Here is a 20,891-nt window from a genome sequence, read left to right as displayed (position 1 = left end):
ATTTAAAGGTTTTTATTTAACTTTTAAAAAATAATCTCTTACGAATTTTTAAAAGGCAACTTTTGACATAAGATCCAGTGCGACCCAGTTTTGCATTTTTTTTTTCATTGCAAATTCCTTAAAATATATTATTTATAAAGTTATTTACTGTTGGCAATTCAAATATGATTCAAAGTTGAAATTTTCTCAACAGTTTTGAAACTTACATTACTTACAAAAAAAAAAAAAACTTATTGTAAAAAAATTACTATTCATTTACAATAATGACTTATGTACCAATAAATTGTTTACTTACCCAATCCGCATTTTCCCTTTCATATTTATAAAGTTGTTTAAAATTTAACTCTGAACCCGATAATCGGTCTTTATAAACTTTTTGGTAATTGATACACAAAAATTCTGCCATTTCGACAAACAAACATCCATTTTTAAGAAATACTATAAACCGATTGCGTCAAAATACAGCTCAAAACTGCTATTCATAAGGTTCATGGCTTCATAATTGCGGTTTTTAAACAAAAAAGTATATACTTATACTATCAATTTTACAAGTTGTTATTTTGTTACTTTGAAAAAATCTAGTAATTCCTAAAGAAAATAAATTGCACGACTGGGGTCGCACGTACTTGCTCTCATGCTTAAAGTAACTATAATGTTAAAGCTTTTTATTCAAGAAATTTAAAATTTGATATTTTGAAGAAATTTCATAAGTAGTATAAAAAAATTAAATCGGTTTTTATAATTAATTAAACTCCGTCATACATTATCTTAAAAAAAAAAACAAATATGCCATATTATTTCTTGTATAAAAAGGTATTTTTAGAAAAAAATTTTCGAAAATTGTAGGAGCCGTTTTTTAAAAAAATAATTTTTTATATATAAAAATGTTTTAACATTTTTCAAAAAAAAAAATTGGTATGCCATTTTGAAAAAATAATTAATTTACACATAAAAACTAATTTTCAAAATTTTTCATTGATCCGTTTTCAAAAAATTGATTTTCCAAAAAAAAATTTTGAAATATTTTTTTAAAAACCAAAAATGCGTTTTTTGAAAATTTTCTAATTTTGTACGAGATATTCAGAAACGAAAAAAACCGTTCTATGACAGGTACCGTTAATAACGGTACAAAAAATATTTTTTTTATTTAAAAAGTTGGCTCTTATGTGTAGTACTATACACAAAAATTTTAATCAAAATCGTTAGAGCCGTTTTTGAAAAAAATAAACTTTTCTATTTCCGTTATATGGCAGGTACCGTTAGTTTTGGTCATAAAAAAAAAATTTCAATTTCCCCTCTAGGGAATCACCAAAAACTGCTAACTACCAAGTTTGAAGAAAATCAATTCACTCGTTTAGGCTGCAGCTCCAGATAGAGACAGACACACAGACAGACAGACAGACAGACAGACAGACAGACAGACAGACAGACAGAATTGCCGGACCCACTTTTTTGGCATTCTCCATCATCGTAATGTCATGTAAAATTGTTATCTCGAGTTCGATTTTTTTTACGAATCCTAAACTTGCCCTATAGTACCTATATCGCAAGTAAAAAGTTCTTACTAGTTTTTATGCATACGGAATAAAGTATTTACTGAAAAAGTTCATCCAAAAAAGTAGTTACTATGACTGATAGTAAATACTTAATTTTCAGCATTTACTTGATTTTTATGCATATCAAAAATAGTATATACTTGAAAATTCTCTAGTAAAAGCATTTACTATTTTTTATGCATATCACCCCTTGATATATGTTTTTTAAATGTTGGCCCTTGCCCTGCCTACTCACGATGTGGCACCGTATAAAAAAAAAAAACTGTTGTAGTACCTTAAAAATAAGAATAACATTTAACAACTGAACTCATTAAACTGAGAAAAAAAAACAATACAAATTGAAATAAAATCACAAAATGAAAACACAAAATTAAACCAAATTTAAAATTAATTCGACTACCTATCAACTAAAATAAAGCAAAATAATTCACAATGCGTTTCGAAGTGCGTGTCTAAGGGGGGCATGTTTTTATAGTGTTGTATTGTTTCTCCCCTGACACTTTTGTACAAAATAAATCCACACACTAAAAATCCAAATTAAAAATCAAATATTCTATTCAAGCAATTTGAAAATGTCAGAAGATGGACAAAAAATAATGAACAAACGGCAGAGAGGTAGAAAAAAAAATGATCTAATTTTATTCTAATCACCGTTATTTTGGAAATATTTGAATTTTAACGTTCTTTTTTTTTATTTTATTTTTATTTTATGAAAGCGCTTATAAGTACGTAATTTTTTTTTCTATTTTCTTTAGAAAACCATCAAACCAGCACACTCTCACGCGGGCTTATGTAGTTTATTTCAGTTTGAGATTAGATACTTTTTTTTTTGTATTTAATTTTATTTATTTCGCGCACTTTTATGGCTTTGAGTTTGTGAACCGATGAATTACTGATGAATGAAAAAATCTAGATTTTTTTTTGTTGGAAATTAAAATTCAGGACACAATCTTGCACTGATATTGTTTCTATTTCTTTGTCATAAAATAATAGAAAGATACAAATTAAATTTTCAATTTCTATAAGGCGTTATATGAGTAAAATGTTAACTTTGAATTAGAAAAAAAAATTTACAAAAAAATAAGGTTACACGATTTCGCTGTTAAGTACCTAATATTATTTTGGAAATCCCCATTTTGTTTTCGTTTTCTTATAAAGAAAATAACAAAATAGAAATTACTTTATGATACCTTTTTTTTTTGAAAGAGATATAAACAGATTCTAATCGTCATACACATCCGTTAGATGCGGTCATTAACGTGTCGAAGGGAAATGAAACTTTTAGGAATTGTAAAGTAAATGAGACTATTTTGCGTTATCTAATTGTCTTAATGAATCTGTAATGAAGCTGTTTTAAGTGTTTTTAAAGGCTTAATCTATTTTTTTTTTTTTGAAGCTACGAGTACCTATTAAAAGATTTATTAACTATCGTTAAATGTATGGTATGATCTATGTTAGGGTCATGTAACTTCATATTTAAAGATTGAGAGAGCTTTTGGAGTAATCAAAAAATATTTTTGATGTGTTTTTTCATCAAGATGAAGAAATGAGCATAAAAGAAATTTCACTAGAATTTTAGTTTCTTAGAGCAACATTTGAATATATCTTTGTAAAGCTTGATGTTGTTTTGTTTTTTTTTTTTTTTTTTCATATCGTTGAGATATTTTCTTGGCTTACAGATAAAGAAGTATTAAGGCCTGTTCTGATATTGTAGAAAGATTTCGTTCGAAATAAATACAAGGTAATGCTCTCATAAATTTGTTATAAAATTATCTAAATTAAGAAAAGTTATCTGGCATTATTTATTTTATACCTAATTCAAGTTAGTTCATTGTTATAGGGTTTAGAGAAAAACCTCAATCTAGAGCCATCATGCACGTTTGCAAGTAATATGTTATAAAAAATCGATATTTGATGAAGTGCGAAAGCTTTTCGGAACGTTTTTTGAAGTGAAAACTTCTTTAGTATCGTAGTGATTTGAAACAAGATGAAACGAAAAAGCGACAAGAAAAACCAATTTATTATAACTTTTTTGTTTTAATATGTAGATAGATTATTGAAATTTATATTGTAGATAGATAATTAAATAATCTATAATTGTTCGAAATTTCAAGTTCTTGAGATAACGATGAAAAGATGTTCTTTTTCTATACACGATATATCTTTTGATGTAGAGCACATAACAAATTTATTATTTAATACGCATGCTGATAATATTACCTTTCATTTGATATATAACATATAATGGTACGTGCTCTACAAGTTATATAATCTTTAATTGAAAAACTTAAAAAAATACCTCAAAACACATGTGAAGATCTGTTGTTGATGACCAGCCACCAGTGTAGAGGAAGTACCGTAATCTCAGTTGGAAATTTCGACATGATTGGCTTTAAAAAATTCTTAATTTTTTTGTAGGCATGGTAGAAATATGGTGTAACAATAATGATATAAAATTTATTAGGTATAGGTTGTCATTTAAAAAATGGATTAAATGGCGTTACAAGAGAAAAGAGACTGATTTTTTTGCTTTTTTTATGAAAACCAAATGGGTTAAATAAGTTCTAGCATTTTTGGTAGATGTTGTACAATGTACACACATGGTCGATATAAATATTTTGAGCTGAAACAATAGGCTTTCAGATGGTATAAAATTTATTGTAGGTTGTCATATAAAAAAAGTAATCGACTAAAAAAAAGTTATATTTTTTCAATTTTTTTTTTTTTTTTTTTTGTAAGAAAAATGATTTTTTAGGTTTCACTTCAACCACGTGTGAATTGCACACATGATTTTTTTTTAAGGAAACTTTATAAAAAAAAAAACAACATTATAGTTAAACTCTTAAACTTTAAAACCTATGAATTTAAATATTTGTAATTACTTTAATAAAAATGAAAATTTAGATAAAATTTTAATTTAAAAATATATTCGAATTAAGTGAACACATGGTTAATTTTTTCATTATTCCAAATTTTATTTCTTCATCAAAATTGCCCATCAGTTGTTGAACTAAGCTAATAAAAAGAACGTTAACTAACTGTTACTTTAAACCGCATTACCGATGGGATATATACAACGATAAAACTATACATTTATAACAAACATTAGAAGACCATTTTCTTTGCAATTTAAACAATTTCAAACCACCCAGAAACGTTATATTTCGCATAAATTTCTGCTAATAACATAATAAAATTTTATCAACTCCCGATTGGATCTCCGAATTATCTGAAATAATGTCCATTTCATGGTTTAAAACAAACATCTGCGTACGAATTATATTAATTAAGTGCGAAAAAACTTGTCTTAAAACCAGAAGAAACATGATTTTTGTCTTGTTTTTTTTTTTTTTTTTTTTTTGTTCCAAATATTTATTTATGTTCAAGTTAATGTAAAAATGCAAATTTAATAAATTTTAATATAATTTTCATATAAAAAGATATTTTAAAAGCCTTTATTTAGGCATAATACAGTTTGGAAGAATGTTGTTTTGGATAAGGAATCAAGTTTTTTTCGGATTAAATTGGTGATAATTTAATTTTTAATTTCTTTAATTTTTTAAATGACATCAATAAAAATGTGTATTTTATATGGGAAGAGAATGTTAATACTTCAGTAGACTCCATTTTTCTGAAACAAGTTTGCAAGATTTACTAAAGAAAATTGAACTTGACAAAAGATTTTTCATCATAATTTACATTTTTGATACTTTCTTTTCTTTTTAACATTATCCCGAATTAAACTTTGAATACTTCCTTACCAATAATTCCCAGAGAGAGGGTTCCTTGGAACGCGCCCTAAATATTTCGTTAAAATACCGTAACAGAAAATTGAAATTTCGGAAATTGCGGTAATTATCTATGCGCGTGTATGTTATTACCCCACCACCACCACCATCATTCCAAACCCGGCACACTTTTAGCTGAAAAACTTTTTACACCAAAGAAAGTTGTAAAGTTTTTGAAATTCCATGTGGCAAGAAATTAAAGACTGTTGGGGGATGAGTTGAGGAGGGTTTTAAATTTTCCTAGCGTACCTATCATTTTACGATAGAATTATTCATGAATACATATTTTTTTTTGTTTAAATTTTATTTTGATGGGGTGGTTGGGTGGGTTTTATTGTATTAAGAACTCCAAAGATGAAAAGCAATGAGAGATTTTGTGATCTCAAAAATATTCTGTGAACCGTATTTGCACTTTATACACATATCATTACTAAGCTTATGCACGCATATATGGCTTGTGCGTATAAGGAAATAGGGTTGATAAAATGGTGGGTGGATGGTTTAATTGAATCAAATAACTTGAAAATTTTTCAATATGGAGATTTGTATATAATTTGCATAAATAATTGTGCCCATTTTGAACGTAGGTATACATAATAATATGAACGTGGTTCAAGGGAAAATGGTGGTTAAGGTTGGTATTGTGCGTTTCAAAAGGGAAACTACTTAAAAAAGGAAAGCTATTGAATATGATGTAAGAATTGTTATGGATTTTGAAGAAATAATAGGAAAACTTTCTTTTTTATAAAATAAAATTTTAAAATGAAAAAAATACACAAAGTTTTCGACATGCAATTTGGTTCTTAGAAATAAAAAAAAAATATGGATATAAAAGTAATTAAATCATCAAGCTAAATAAAAAAAAGATATAAATACAAAACCGTACAAAAATGTAGGGTAAAAAAATATTTTTTCCTTTTTTTCGATAAAATCTCATTTATAAACTACTGTATACTTTGTGTATACTTTCAAAACTTCTTTAAACTAAAAAACAACTAAAAAAACACTACCTATAATTACCACTTTATTAAATGTCTACAATTTTCAGTTTTTAAAACGTCAGTATGAGTCAAGCTTTTTCATACATGCAGCCAGTGCTCATCCATTGATAAGATAGTATTTTGTATTTTGAATGGCAGAGAAATTGAATATAACACAATATCCATACCTCTACTTTTTTTGAAAATGCTTTGAAAATTAAAAAATAAAAGAAGAAAAATGTTTCACATACGCCACAGTGACCCTTAAAGTTTTAACTTCCAAAATAGATGAAAAATGTTCTATTGTCTATTGAGCACACTTACAATGAGACTGTTTGCTATAAATTAGCCATAATACACCAATATATGTACTTTTTTATAAATAAAATGCAAGATGACAACCAAATGCTGAATTTCACAAGTGAGAACAATCAGGATTTTAATTATTTTCAACCAATTTTATATCGTTTGAGAAAAACAAAAAAATGAGGATGACACACACTGCTGACTCGCCCATATAATAATATGAAATTTTTCTATTTTCTGAAACTAAGCCACCAATTTTGAAAATGGTGGTCAATCTCCGAATTTTGAAAATCCTCGGCGTGTCAGTAGAAAAATTATTTCTAATCATTTTTGCGTCAGAAATATGCAAGAAGCTCTAGGATAAGAAGCTTTATGAAATTTTTTAGAACCTTCCAATCCTTTTCTTAATTTTTATATAGATTTAACCCTGATTTTTCAAACGTAAGTTAAACTACACTGGTCTGCAAGGAAATCATCCTTTACATAAAACTATACTTTTCTAAAGGATTTTTGTATGCTGATTCCGAAGTCAGAAATGACCTAGTTAGAAAATCTCACAAGCCCATTTTTTTGCTGTTTTCGAAGAAATATTTTGGCATAACGTAATCTTTTTCAATTAAAATTGTAACGGTGTAATTTTTTCTTTCAAATTCAGTTTCAATCTTCTCAATATCTCTGTTCTTCTCCGAGATATCTTAATTTAAGTAAGCTTAGCAGTTTTGGTATATCTTACCATAAAGAAACTGATCTCTAAAAATTTATATATCTTTCTCCCTAGAACAAAAGTATACTTTTCTAATGGACTTTAGTATGCTGATTTTGAATCCGAACTCAAAAAATTTCGGTTTTTGAGATATAGTAGTTTTTTGAGATTTTCAAAATAAAAACTTGATTTTGTGATACTTTAATGCGAGTATCTCAAAATCCTGACGTGATAGAATTTTTTTGACTTCGGATTCTAACTCTTCAAATCAAAAACTATTAGAAAAGTATACTTTTGATCCTAGGAAAAACAAATCTGAAGCTTTACAAGGCAGTTTGGCAAATGGTTTACTAAAAAATAAGATATTACTAAATAGAAAAATATAGTATATAAAATTACAAAACACGTAAAAATTTTGTTTAATGTATTTTATTATGGTTTTCTTTAAATATTTGACTTTTTAAATATAATAGGTGTTGATATTTTACATTTTCCTTAATTAAGGTGTTTTTGTTCATGTAGGATTTACTAAAAAGTGAAGGATTTCGATATTTCTGCTTTTTTTGACAATCAGTATTTTAAAATATGAGTAAAGATTAATGTAAAAGGACATATTTGATGTCAATCGATAGGTCATATTATGAGGAATAAGTCCTCCAAATTTTATCTCAATGCGACAAATACACTTAGGAGCAAAAAAATGGAATCAAACTTTTGCGTTTTTTTAAAACGTTAATTGGCCAGGATGTAATTGACATACATGAATGTTAATTGCACCATTAAAAAGCTTGAAACAAAGGCTTTAAATCAATACTAGGAACTTTAAAACCCGTTCACTTTATAAGGATTCAATCAACATAAATGAAGCATGTAAGCAAAAAAAGACTGAAACTGAAACAGAGAGTATCTGGAAAATTTAACATTTAAAAAAAATTAAGTGCAATTTATTGACAGATAGCTATGATACTATCGTATGCATTTTGAAGTTTTTACCAACAATTAAAAGTAAAAAATTCAAGCTTTTAAATGAGACCATAAAACTTGAAGAAACATTATTTTATCCATTGCAATTTTTGTTTTAAATAAAAATTATCTTTTTTGATTCCGTTTTTTTGCTCTTAAGTGTATATTGTTTTTAACAATAAAACTCAGTCTAATTTTCTATTTATTGAATGTGTACAAAGGGAATTCTTTTATTTTTTAAATAACCTTAAGAAAAGAAGCTTCACTGAAAGATCAGATATTGAATTCCAAAAATTTCCATCACATCTCCTTCTGAATTCATCTTTAATCAATTATTACCTATTTACTCTATCAAGAAAAAACACTATTATTATCCTGTCACTCAATTGCAAATAATAAAAACTCTGTCATTAACTGACCAATAATTAAACTTTAATTCGTATTTTTGTAATCACATCCCATCTCGATGATATGTCACTAGCAGTTAATTTTTGTTGTTGTTGTTTTTTTTTATCCAGCTTTTTTGTACGTAAATTGCGGTTAACAAATCTATCAGCAGGTATTATTTTTCTACTCCATATACGCAATGCCACTATACTGTAGAATCAATGAACCTGTCAACACTTTTTAATCCCTGTACATTTTTTTTGTGTGAAAACCTTTTTTTTTTATCGCCTGCACTGATGGCTATACTCTGATGCTGTTTGCATGTGTGTGTGTTGCAATGTTGTTAATTAATTTGCGTATAATGATAATGCACTTTGAATTAAAAAAAAAAAAAACAAAATACAAAAAAAAATTGGCAAAACAAAAAAAAAATCAAACCGGAAGTGAATTACCACTCTCCGGCCGCTGCCAGAGTGGAAAGCCTTCGCCAATTGACAATTGTTTTGCGGTCTGATGATGCATCAAGGACATCTCATGCGTGCCCTCAATTGGTGTCAAATTTTTTTTCCTCTGTTGTTTTTTTTTTTTTTTATTTTGTTTTGTATCTCTCTATGATACGGGTGACATCACAACATTATACTAACAATGTTGCAGGAAGCAGGAATGCTAGCTAGAGCGCCAGTTGTTGTTGTAGGTAGAAATGTGTGACGACTTTTATGCGCGCCGATATATATATTTTTTTTTCCTCTCGCGCCCACCGTGTTCCACGGTTTACCCGCTGCGTGTTTTGCTAACCGCGGTGTTAATTTTTATTGTTGCAATAAAAACAAAGCTCTACAAACTACTAATAGTATGTTTGATGTTGTATGTTGTGCTTTTTTTTTGTGTGTTTTTTTTTTGCTTTTTTCAGAAGCAACATGTGTCCAAACCGCCCACATGGCTTGCTAAATGCTGGTTAATGTACAATACACCGGCTATCATCGTGCAGCAGTAGGTACACCCTGTTGATCTTTGGTGGGGAGTTTTTGTCATTTTTTTTGTTTTTTTTTAGATAAATGTCCTTTTTTTTGCGTTTTTAGTTTCGTCATACCTCCGCACAAATCGAGGCCTATAGCGCCAGCTACCACCACCTTCGAGCCTGTTGAAAGTTTTTTTTTATGTCACCAATGATGTTTTTATTTTTAAATGACAAAGTGTTAAAGCAATTAAGTTCCCCTGAGTTGCTTTAGTTGGGTATAGGAGGAATTTACGGGAATCGGGATATAGTTAATAGTGCGAATCCTGGGATGACTTAGTGACACAGACCCTGTCAGTGCAATCAAGCGGTTTTTAATTTCTCTTTTTTTTTTTGTTGTTGTTGCCTGAGTTCGACTCAACGGCGTAACCAAAATCCCTACACACATTTTTGATTTGGAACTCTGGCTGGTGTTGATTCGAATTTGCATATCGTTGGCAAACGATGGCGCACATCAGTGTTTTTTGGTTCCGATTCTGATTTCGATGCTGGGTGGTTCACTAATTTAGACGGCATTTGAGGTAGACGACATCTATTCGCTGGAATCACACACCTCCTACACGACACGGTTTTGAAGCGAAGCGAAGATGAGAACGAGAGAGTGGTAATTTAACAAATTAAATTGCCAACAAAATAATAATTAGTCCATCACTTTTCGACGTTTGTTAACATAAAAGATTGATTTAAATTGCTAATTTGACAGAAGCTTTATGGACAAAAGACGATCTTGAAGTGTCTACATTTTTTTGGTGTGCGATCTCTTTATTTCGGCGATATCAACCAATCAGAATGTTGTATCACAAAATTCCAAACGAACAAAAAAAACATAACATGATTCGTTGACTAATTTAAGGCCTTGTCTCCGAGTCTATAATAGAAATAGCTATCCAGACTGTATAATGGAAGTCTATAAGCGCCTTGAGATATTTATCACCTTCATTAAAAGATAGCACATTGATACACATAGTTTGGGTTAGTTTTGGTGACTTTTAAGGTGGATGAATTTGATTTTTTGCTTTGACATCAACTTGTTGTAGCTGATTTGTATTTTTTTTTTTTTTTTTTGAAAATTTATTCTTGGATTTATTGTCAAAAGATTGGCACTTAACAAGGTGTATTTATCGACTGTTAACGATCTTTATGGGATTGATATTTATTGTTCGTTGTTGTTGATGTAAAGTTAATGAATTGTTCTTAATAAATGGACTTTTTTTTTTTTGGGGAAGATAATAAAAAATTTAAATTAAATTAATCTTTTTATATTTTGTCATCGAATTGAGATAAAATTTATTGAAAGTATAAAGTGTTGATGGTGTACTTAGTACCAACCGATATATTTATTTAAATGAATTATTTACTTAATATGAGACACGAGAGTCAAATAAAGTAAACGAACTGTTTAAGAAAGGTTATAGGTTATTGTTGGTTTATTTGGGAAACGTGGAGAGATTTTTAGTTCTTTGAAATCCATTTATTAAAACCTGTACAAAAGTTACTTTACTAATGCGAAAAAAAAATTAAAAAATCATTACACCAGGTGCTTCTGGACTCTACATTGGAGGTACATATTTCTCAAAAAAATATTTTATCAGTCAAAAACGATTAGCCCAGGGTAGATAATTTTTGAAACAAAAAAAAAATCATAGTAGGATGAAACCCATTAGAAAAGGAGGTGAATAGGATAAAAATGAAAGAAAAAATAAATTACGGGCGAGCCGAGTTCGGGAAGTGGTAGGATTGAGTTTTTAATGGTAAAAAATGGTATCTCTCGATTTCCGGCAAAACTACAAGTCCTATGGAAAAAGTTGTATGGCAAGGTTGTAGGTAATAAAAAGATCTACAACTTATGTATAAGTTACATTAATCAATGTAACATAAAATCTTACGGTTTTTGAGTAATTAAAGTGTAAATTTTGATAAATATTCCAAAATTTTAAATAATGATAACAAAATTTTCGAATTCAAGCTTTTTGCATTTTCCGAGAACATGCGCTTTGGTGTACTAATGTAAATTTTTGTTTACACTATTAGAAAGTAGAGATTTAAACGAACGAAATTCCTAACGATTTTTTGAAAAAAGCTAATATTTTGACACGTGAATTTGAAAATTAGGGTGTTTTTTTGATATTAAGTAAAAAAAGAGGTTAAAAAATAAATATTTTAAATCAAATAAATTACTGTGTATTCGGGACATAAAAAGGTAAGTTTTCACCAAATTTCGTAGAAAAAAACATTTTTTTGAAAAAGATAAAAAAAAAAACCAAAAACTCGGTTTTTTGAATTTTTCACATAAATTTTGAGGTTATGTGAAAAAATTGTTAATACATAAGTTGTAGATCTTTTTATTACCTACAACCTTGCCATACAACTTTTTTCCATAGGACTTGTAGTTTTGCCGGAAATCGAGAGATACATTAAAAACTCAACCCTACCACTTCCCGAACTCGGCTCGCCCGTAATTTATTTTTCCTTTCATTTCTTTGATATTCACCTCCTTTTCCAATTTGTTTCATCCAACTATGATTTTTTCTTATTTTTTAATGTTTTTGAAGGCTTCGGCACTGGTCTAGATAGGTACCTAGTTATTTTAGTTTAATATCCAATGTCAAATTTTGGGAGTGGAGGTATAGCCAAATTAAGAGTTTGCAATTTTATAATTTTATGCCAACCAAAACCAAATAAAGCCGAGATTTAAAGCTGCCAGACTTTTGAATTCGTTATAAGAACGCATAAGGCTATGAAACTGCAAACTCTTACTTGGTTATACATACCTCCACTCTCAAATTTTTTAGCATTAAAAATTAAAAAATCTAAAAACTTGTATTTTGAGCTTTCTTTTTTTTTATTAAAAACACTTAATTTAATCGAAGTATATCGAAAGGGGTTGATGGCTTAAAATTTTATAGAAAATTAGTACATTTTTCAGGTAATAATAAACTTCAAGAACCTACATACAAAAATATGCACGTACAGTGTGAATTTCTTATAAACTCAATTTTTTAACATAATAGAACAATTTGAAATAAAAAGGTTGAAATAAGACAAAAAGTTACACATACGCCACAGTGGCTCTCTAGTTTAAGGACGACCTACCCTCATTGTTATACCATTTGAGAGTTGTATTTTTCCAAAGGTAGCGTTTAAATAAAAAGTTTGATGCACATGGGTTGCCTAGCGATATCGTGTCAAGGCATAGAGTTGCCAAGCTTTAAAGTTAAAAGTTTGAGTTTTTTTTTGACTGCGCGAGCTTGCTTAGATGGCAAGTCTTAGAGATAAAAAAATTGCCAGAGACCTATACTACTTAAAAATTTGAATATTAATGTTTTTTTTTTTAATGGGAAACAAAACAATTTTCTTAAAAAACATGATAAAAATAAGATTAATACCTATAAGAATCCATAGATATTAGAAAATATAATAAATATGAAGGTCACACGTACAATTAAAACATTTAAAAAATCTACAGCTCGAGATATGGAAGTTTAAAAGTCAAAACGGTCAAATTCAATGTTTCATAAATAAATTCAACAAAAATCAGCTAAGAGGTATGGATTGGAATAACTTATATGTAGACTTCGGATTTTGTATACTTTCTTATTTTACATCGTATTTATACCAAACTTTGTATTTAGACGTTTTATCATTCAAATATAACAAATTTTAATGCATATCGAAAATATGCAAAATATATACAAAAAACCTGTTACAAATGAAAATATCAAACTTAACACTTTTTACTTAATGTGACGTTGAAAAAATCTTTTCTGCATGTCCCTCAAATAAGCAGAGCAAAGTAAGCAGAAAATAACATTGTTATTCCTTCTTTTTGTCAAATTAACTGATAGTTAAGTATGCCAAAGTTAAATTAACTGCTCAGTCACTTAACAATAACAAGAGAATGTCTTTAAATGTTAGTATAAAATAGGTTTTAGAATACCTAATAGTTTTCAATTACTAATTTTAAAAAATCTTTTTTTTTCGTCATTTTTGGAAAAAAAAAACATTTTCTGAAAATTATTTTGAATACTACATTATTACACTAATTTTTATTAAGTACCCCGTTTTCTGACGAATTTTGTTACTAATAAAGATTTTACCTATTTGCTTACAGAACAAATATTCTGCTAACTTAAATTTTGTTCTCAAAATTATCAAACTTTTCAAAAAAGAAAGTCTTGAAAAATTAAGTTCTCGAATATAATACAGTAAAATAAGGGAGAAAAAAGGGGTAAATCTCGGAATGAATGTTAGTAGGAATTTTTTTTGCTCAATATCTTCCTTTTGCCATTCTATAACATATCTCAAAAGTCTAGAAAAATCTCATGTCCGCTTGTCGCGATTTCAAGGTCAAATCGCGAAATGGAGATTTTCAAAATTAGCAAAAATAGGCTATGGTACCAATTATATACACATATGATACATGATTTCAAGAAACAAAAAAATTAGCCTATTAGCACTAATTCCAAAATTGTACCAGGATGTTTTTAGTGCATATCCCAAAATTTCCCCTTTTTCAAAAAAAACCAATTTTTCATAGATATAAATGTTTTTTTCATTGCATTTTTTTGATTCCTAATAATAATGGATATGAAAACCTTCATGCAAAATTTGGTTCCTCTACCATAACTTTTAAGGGTTTTTCGGCAGTAAGCTTGCAACTGTTATAATAATATGAGTTGACAGATGAAAAACAGGTATTACTTTTTCCAGAGACGTCAGATTGTCTTGATTTTAGATTTTTTGGAATCAGCATTAGAAAATACTTCGAAATCATGTATCATATGTGTATATAATACCATAGCCTATTTTTGCTAATTTTGAAAATCTCCATTTCGCGATTTGACCTTGAAATCGCGACAAGCGGACATGAGATTTTTCTAGACTTTTGAGATATGTTATAGAATGGCAAAAGGAAGATATTGAGCAAAAAAAATTTCTACTAACATTCATTCCGAGGTTAAACCCTTATTTGACTGGATTATAATAATTTAAATAAAGTAAACCATTTTCTGAGATTCTGTAAAAAAAAAAGATTGGGAAAAATGAGCTTCTTTTTATTGGAAAACTCGTAGAGAGTTGTGGTAGTAAATTAAAATTATTAAAGGATGTATCGGAAAATTTCTACGATTCCCGAATAAAATAATCACAAAATCCGGTTGTTTGTATGGAATTTTCGACTACGGACGGATTCCGTGTTTATTTTTTAGGGAATTTTCGATACGAATGGAATTCATAATAACGCCGATTATTTTCTGAATCACTTAAATATAATTTTTTTACTTGTTTAACATAAGAATTTTTTGCATATTTTGCATATATTTTGCATATGTTATGCATATGCATTTCATGCAAATATCAAACAAATATTAAATATGCATATCGGTTTCAAATTTATTTTCGATGAAACGAATTTTGGTGTCATCAGAATTTACCTATCTTAATCCTTTAAAAATGTTATTTGAAAGCAAAAATTTTATTACTTGACACGTATCAACCAAATTTTGTAAATCACTTTTTTTTGGACTTAATTTTCTCGGCATCCATAGAAAATTGTTTTAAGAATTTTTAAAAAGTTAATCTGTATACTTTGTTTTTTTTTTTTTTAATATTTCATTAAAATATAGATTAAGTTACAAAAAACGGGTTTTTTAACTTAAAGTCCTTGTCAAAATTCTAGCTTGCAAACATATGGTCGCCGAATTCCATGGCTGATTTAATGTAAGAATCCTGTAACTTTTGACTATTATGAGGATAAAATGGTTATTTATTCAAATCGAATATCAGATATGACATGGGTCGAATTCTATAAACACAAAAAAAAAACTTCCAAAATTAACAAAAATAATTCAACACCTTTCATTCCTTCATATCGCGATATAAACATGTGTACTGTGTAGGTAGCAAGTCAAGCTGTCAATCGAGTTCACACTCGAATTAATTTTAATGTGATCGAATGAACCCACGAAACGCCATATCCAAAAAACCACAAAGTTGCGTTTGACTCATTTTCACAAGTAGTATGTTTTTTTTGTGTTTCAATTTGCATTTGTTTCCTCTTTTAAAATATTGTTAATAATTTTACATTCTTGTATTATGTTTTTTTTTTTTTTTGTGACAAAATTTATTTGAATGTTTATCTAATTTTTGGACATTTTTTTAATCGCGTAAAAGCATACACAAAAGCCACGGGTCGTGAATATACAAAAAAAAGCCCGAATAGAGTGCTTATTTGCTTTGGATATATGTGAATTTAATTTGTTATTCCCCTCTTATAAAAGCAATTCAAACAAACATTTATCTTCTCTGGTCATTGGCTAAATTTAATTTATTGAATTAAATTTAAAAATCAATCGACAGGGATTTTTTTTTTGCATTTTGTTTGAATGTTTTATAATAATTGTTTGTGTTTTTTTTTGTCATTATAGACCAGTTTTGGTTAAATTTACTTATTTTTTAAAAATATTTATTGTTATTTCTTAAGATATTGAATAAAAACAAAAATATAAGTATAAACTTAGTGACAAGTCGTGGGAAACAAAACCATTTGATTTCAATTTGAACTGAACTTGAGAGGGATTATGCAAAATTAGCCGTGATATATGATTTTTTGCAAATTTTTGAATATTTTTTGTTAACAAATTAGGGATAGTTAGCTGTTTTGTTGGAATATGAATTTTAAACTGGAATCAGTGATTTCTCAAGGTATAATTAAAATCAAACACAAAACAAAGGAAATTCTCACACTCTTAGTCACAAGAGTAAATGTGAGTCAATGGTAGAGAAAAATTGTCTTCCCAACAAAATAAAAAAAAAAAATATTACTCATACACCGTAGTGACAGTTTAAATTATGCAAGACTTTGTACTTGTGATTCTTACACAAAAATATGACTTAGAGTTTGTATGTTTAATTATATTCATGCACTCAAAACGATCTCTTGTAAAGATGTAATCATAATTAATTTTTTTAAAACGCTGCAATATAATCATTTTTATCAAAAAGAGGTTGTCTGTAAAGACGGTTTACGGACGATGATATTACGTGATAACGTCGTCAGAAAACAGATTGTGTGGTTTTGTTTAAAATGAGTCAATTGAAGCGTTTACTTATTTCAAACAATCATAATTTACAAGAAAAAGCTAAAAAAAAAAATACCTTTTTTATTTTCTCATTATATTATTTTTTTTATTTAAAAAGCTTACAAAAAAAATTATGCAATTTAAAAACCAAGTATTTCTTCTTAAGAAATAAAATGCACGACTGGGGTCGCAAGTACTTGCTCTTGCAGTTCAAAGCACTTTTATGTTAGTTTACTTGTAGATTTTACGAGCTGCCTCTAAAATAAATTTTAAAGAAATTTTGTTGAGGTTGGGGAAGAGCCGACATTTAGACAAAATTTTTTTCATATAAAAAAAATTTTTTTTTGTATATCACTTTTTTGAGAAAAAATAAAAATGCAATTTTATTGCCATTGCTTTAAATATTACGTATACAAAGTTTAATCAAAATCGTTAGAGCCGTTTTCGAGAAATTCGCAATATCGTATTTTTTTGTATGGGAGGTATACGTTCTAAACGAGATATAAAAAAACAAAAAAAAAAACAACTTTCAGAATTCCATAAAAATCATCTGTACCAAATTTGAAGAAAATCCATCCACGCGTTAAGGCTGTGGAAATGTGTACAGATGGACGCACAGACGCACAGACGCACGGACGGATTTGCGAGACCCACTTTTTGGAATTCTCCATCATCGTAATGTTGGATTTGATTAAAACCTCAATTTTTTTTTCGACACGAAACCAATACTTGCCCTATAGAGCAAGTAAAAAACAATTTTTAAATTTTAACAATGCGCAAAAAGTATAAAAATAATTTATTGAAAACAATCATTTTCATCAAAAAAAGCAAAAAAAAACATGAATTTTTATCTTCTCACGTCATTAATTCCATTCCATTTCCCTAACAATCTATAAAAAATTTTATACCATCTGAAAGCTTATTGTCTTTGCTCAAAATATATGTATATATTGATCAGGTCTATGAGACATCTAGAAAAAGAGCTAGAATTTTTTTAAACTCGATCAAATTTCATTAAAAAAAGCAAAAAAAAACATTTATTTTTATGTTCTCAGGCTATGGAATCAATTTTTTTGTTTGACAACCTATAAAAAATATAAACCATGTGAAAGCTTATTATTTCACCTTTCATATGACGTGTCAATCTCATTTCAAAGATGCCTACGAGAGAAATTAGAATTTTTCAAAGTCAACCATGTCGAATTTCCACACTGTTGGCTGTTGGGGGGGGCAACAGATCTCCACTGGTGTTTTGAGGTTTTTCGCAAGTTTCTGGAATTAAAATTGTGTAGCTTGTAGTTAGTCTATCGTTATGTGTGATATACCAAATGAAAGGAAATTATATCAGAATGCTCATAAAAGTTTAATAAAATTTCTATCTGTTCTTGGTCAAAAGTTATAACCCGTTGAATTCTAAAATTTTATTTTACCGTTTGTCTCAAAATTGTGTTTACGAAAATGATTGAAGCTTCGCAGACATTTAGTCGTAGTCATGGTCTATCATTACTCTATGTACTTTATTCCTGTATCTATTAAAGAAAAAAAGATAAAAATAAAAAACGATGAAAATTGGTTAAAAACGGTAAAATAACCTGTTTTTTAAAAACTTGTTTCTTCCGTTATTCAGTCAAAACTCACTAAACGATTCCAATTTTTTGTACATGTATACATAAGGCAACGCTCCAAAAAAAAGCTAAAAATCAAAAACTATCCAAAAATACCCTTAAAAAACAAGGTGTTTTTCAAAAATTCATATTTCGAAACGCAGAGTGTTGGAAAAAAATCCGTATGAATCGCCTAATTTTTTTTCCCCTCATATTTCACCTGGCACCTTAAGAATTGTCAAAAAAAAATTTCCCCTACCCAAAATCATCATTTTGTCATAGCCCCAACACGTGTACAACGTTCAAACAAAACGTTGTAGCTTAGTTTTAAAATTTTTTAGAATTTTTTCTTAAATGCAGTTATTCTTAAATTAGTTTTATATATATATAGCAAAAAAAATTATCTCTCTACGATTTCGCGTTTAGATTTTAGCCCCAATTTCATCTTTCCGTTTTATCCCTGTTTACCCTATTAAATGACGGAATTTTTAAAAATCCTTCATTTGGATTAAGCTTTAGGTTATTATCTTTCAAATAAGCTTTAGGAGATTTTTGTATCTCTAATAGTTTATTTTTAATTTTGAGTTGCAATTTTTTGCCGCACTGCGAAAGTGCGAGAGTGGAACGGGAGAAAATGGCGTCACTTTTTTGTGGTGGCTGCCATGGTTCATCGATTTATAAGACGTTGTCATGTCAAAAAAAAAAAAACAAAACCGACTTCAATGGATCAAAAGTTTGTTTTATGGTGTTCTCATAGTTTCTATGGCAATAACTGGACGAAATTAAAATGAGATCACACACAATTTTAGAGCCCTAAAAGTTCCATGTCTTAAACTTCTTAACGTGTAATATTGAACCATTAAAACTTCTACATCTTGCACTAAATCGCATGTTGTCAATTTCATCTTGACTTTATAACAGTTAATTAGATATAAATTTTATTTATATTGAACGCCATAGACAGGATATAGATTGTTTGTCGCCCCAAAAATAGGTAGCTCCTTATCTGGCATTGATACAACACCACCAGCACAGTCAACAGAACAGAGAGAAATACTTTATTAGTTATCCGAAAAGGTAATAAATTGTGACCGATTGATCGGTGCATCGCTAACCAGTGACAATTCTACCGCATTGACTCAATGCATCGCTGTACCTATGTTCCATGTCTAAGCCTATAAAAGCTATATAGCTCTACCCACCTAACCTAGTCGCACATGCTTGCATGCGTTCAGAAATGTTTTGTATTTTTTTCTTTTTTTTTTCAGATTGTCAAGTAAAATCCACGAATGCTTGTGGACAATGTCGTCCGCCGTCGACAATGTTCGATTTGATTTTTGGTTCGCAAAAGACAGACGTGACCATCGCGATGACACATAATTCTTCGCGATATGGGTAATAATTGAAGTTTTGTTTATCTTTATGGTTATTATTATTATTTTTTATTTTATTTTATTTTTGTTATCGAAATCCATAAAATGGTGTCGTCGACTTCCTCGAACCAGGTGCTGTGGAATTTGGGATACCGAAGACAGCACGAAATCTAAAAAATGCAACGAAATATTTTGAATTCTTTCCCACAAGCAAAAGAAACGTATAAAAAAGTAACCTAATTATTTAAAAATATCAAAACCACAAGTCTCAAAAATGATGCCAAAGAATATTGTTTCGTGTTCAAATTTTGATAAATCAAAGTTCCGATTGAAGTCGTCTTGTCATCGTGTATGGAATATTATGAGAGCATTACTTTATATGGCAAATGGCAAAAGATCAAAAATGAAATCAGATTTTTTTTTTTTTTTTTGAAAATTTGCATAAAAAATGACCAAGTGTCATGATGTTTTGGTTTTTTTGATGTTCGCTGTCATGTAAAATATATTTTATCGATTTGTTTGAATCTTTTATGCTTTTTGGTTTGACACAGAAAAAGTATGACCCATTTATTTATTTTACCTGAATCGAATTTTTGATGATGGCGAGTGCTTTTATTCTGGTCGAAATGACAAGCAAGACAGTAGCCATGGACATGGACATTCATAAATCAGATACGGATATGAAATTATGCCATATTTTATTTTTGACATTTTATCAGCATGATGAAATGTTGGCATATATTTTAAATAAAAATTGAAGTTTGGAAGTAAAAGAGAGCGATGTAATGTTGGTTTAAAAAAAAATGAATGGTACGTGCTGTAATAATAACTTAAACAAATTTTTTTGGCTAATAACAATTTTTTTTTTTGAAAATGAGAAGGAGTCCTTTAACTTTTAAACACATGCAAATTCATGCACTCAAAACAATCTCTTGTAAAGATGTAATCCATCACTTTTACAGCACGTACCATTCATTTTTTTTTAAACCAACATTACGAAATGGTAACGGAGTTACGAATAACAGAGTTACGCGCGACAGAGTTACGGCCGTCAAAGTTACGCGAAACCGAAGTTACGAAAAACTAGAGTTACGAATTCTAAAGTTATGTTAAGCTATGACATGTGATTTTTGGGTT

General features: G+C 28.7%; 1 long non-coding RNA gene across 2 annotated transcripts in view; it reads left to right on the top strand.

Annotated features, from left to right (window-relative positions):
- The window catches only part of LOC129906043 (uncharacterized), an 81,773-nt gene extending 61,644 nt beyond the window's left edge, over positions 1-20,129 (top strand). Inside the window, exons 1-3 of one of the 2 annotated variants that reach the window (XR_008770710.1) lie at positions 10,167-10,302; positions 19,650-19,776; positions 19,887-20,129. This is a non-coding gene — a long non-coding RNA (uncharacterized LOC129906043). Of the gene's footprint in view, positions 1-10,166; positions 10,303-19,649; positions 19,777-19,886 lie in introns of those variants that run through there. The other variant, XR_008770711.1, reaches the window with a different exon arrangement.
- The last annotated feature ends 762 nt before the right edge of the window (positions 20,130-20,891 follow it).

This window comes from Episyrphus balteatus, chromosome 1, assembly GCF_945859705.1.
Source record: "Episyrphus balteatus chromosome 1, idEpiBalt1.1, whole genome shotgun sequence".
Classification (NCBI taxonomy): Eukaryota; Metazoa; Arthropoda; class Insecta; order Diptera; family Syrphidae; genus Episyrphus; species Episyrphus balteatus.
This window is presented reverse-complemented; position numbering and strand designations above follow the sequence as displayed.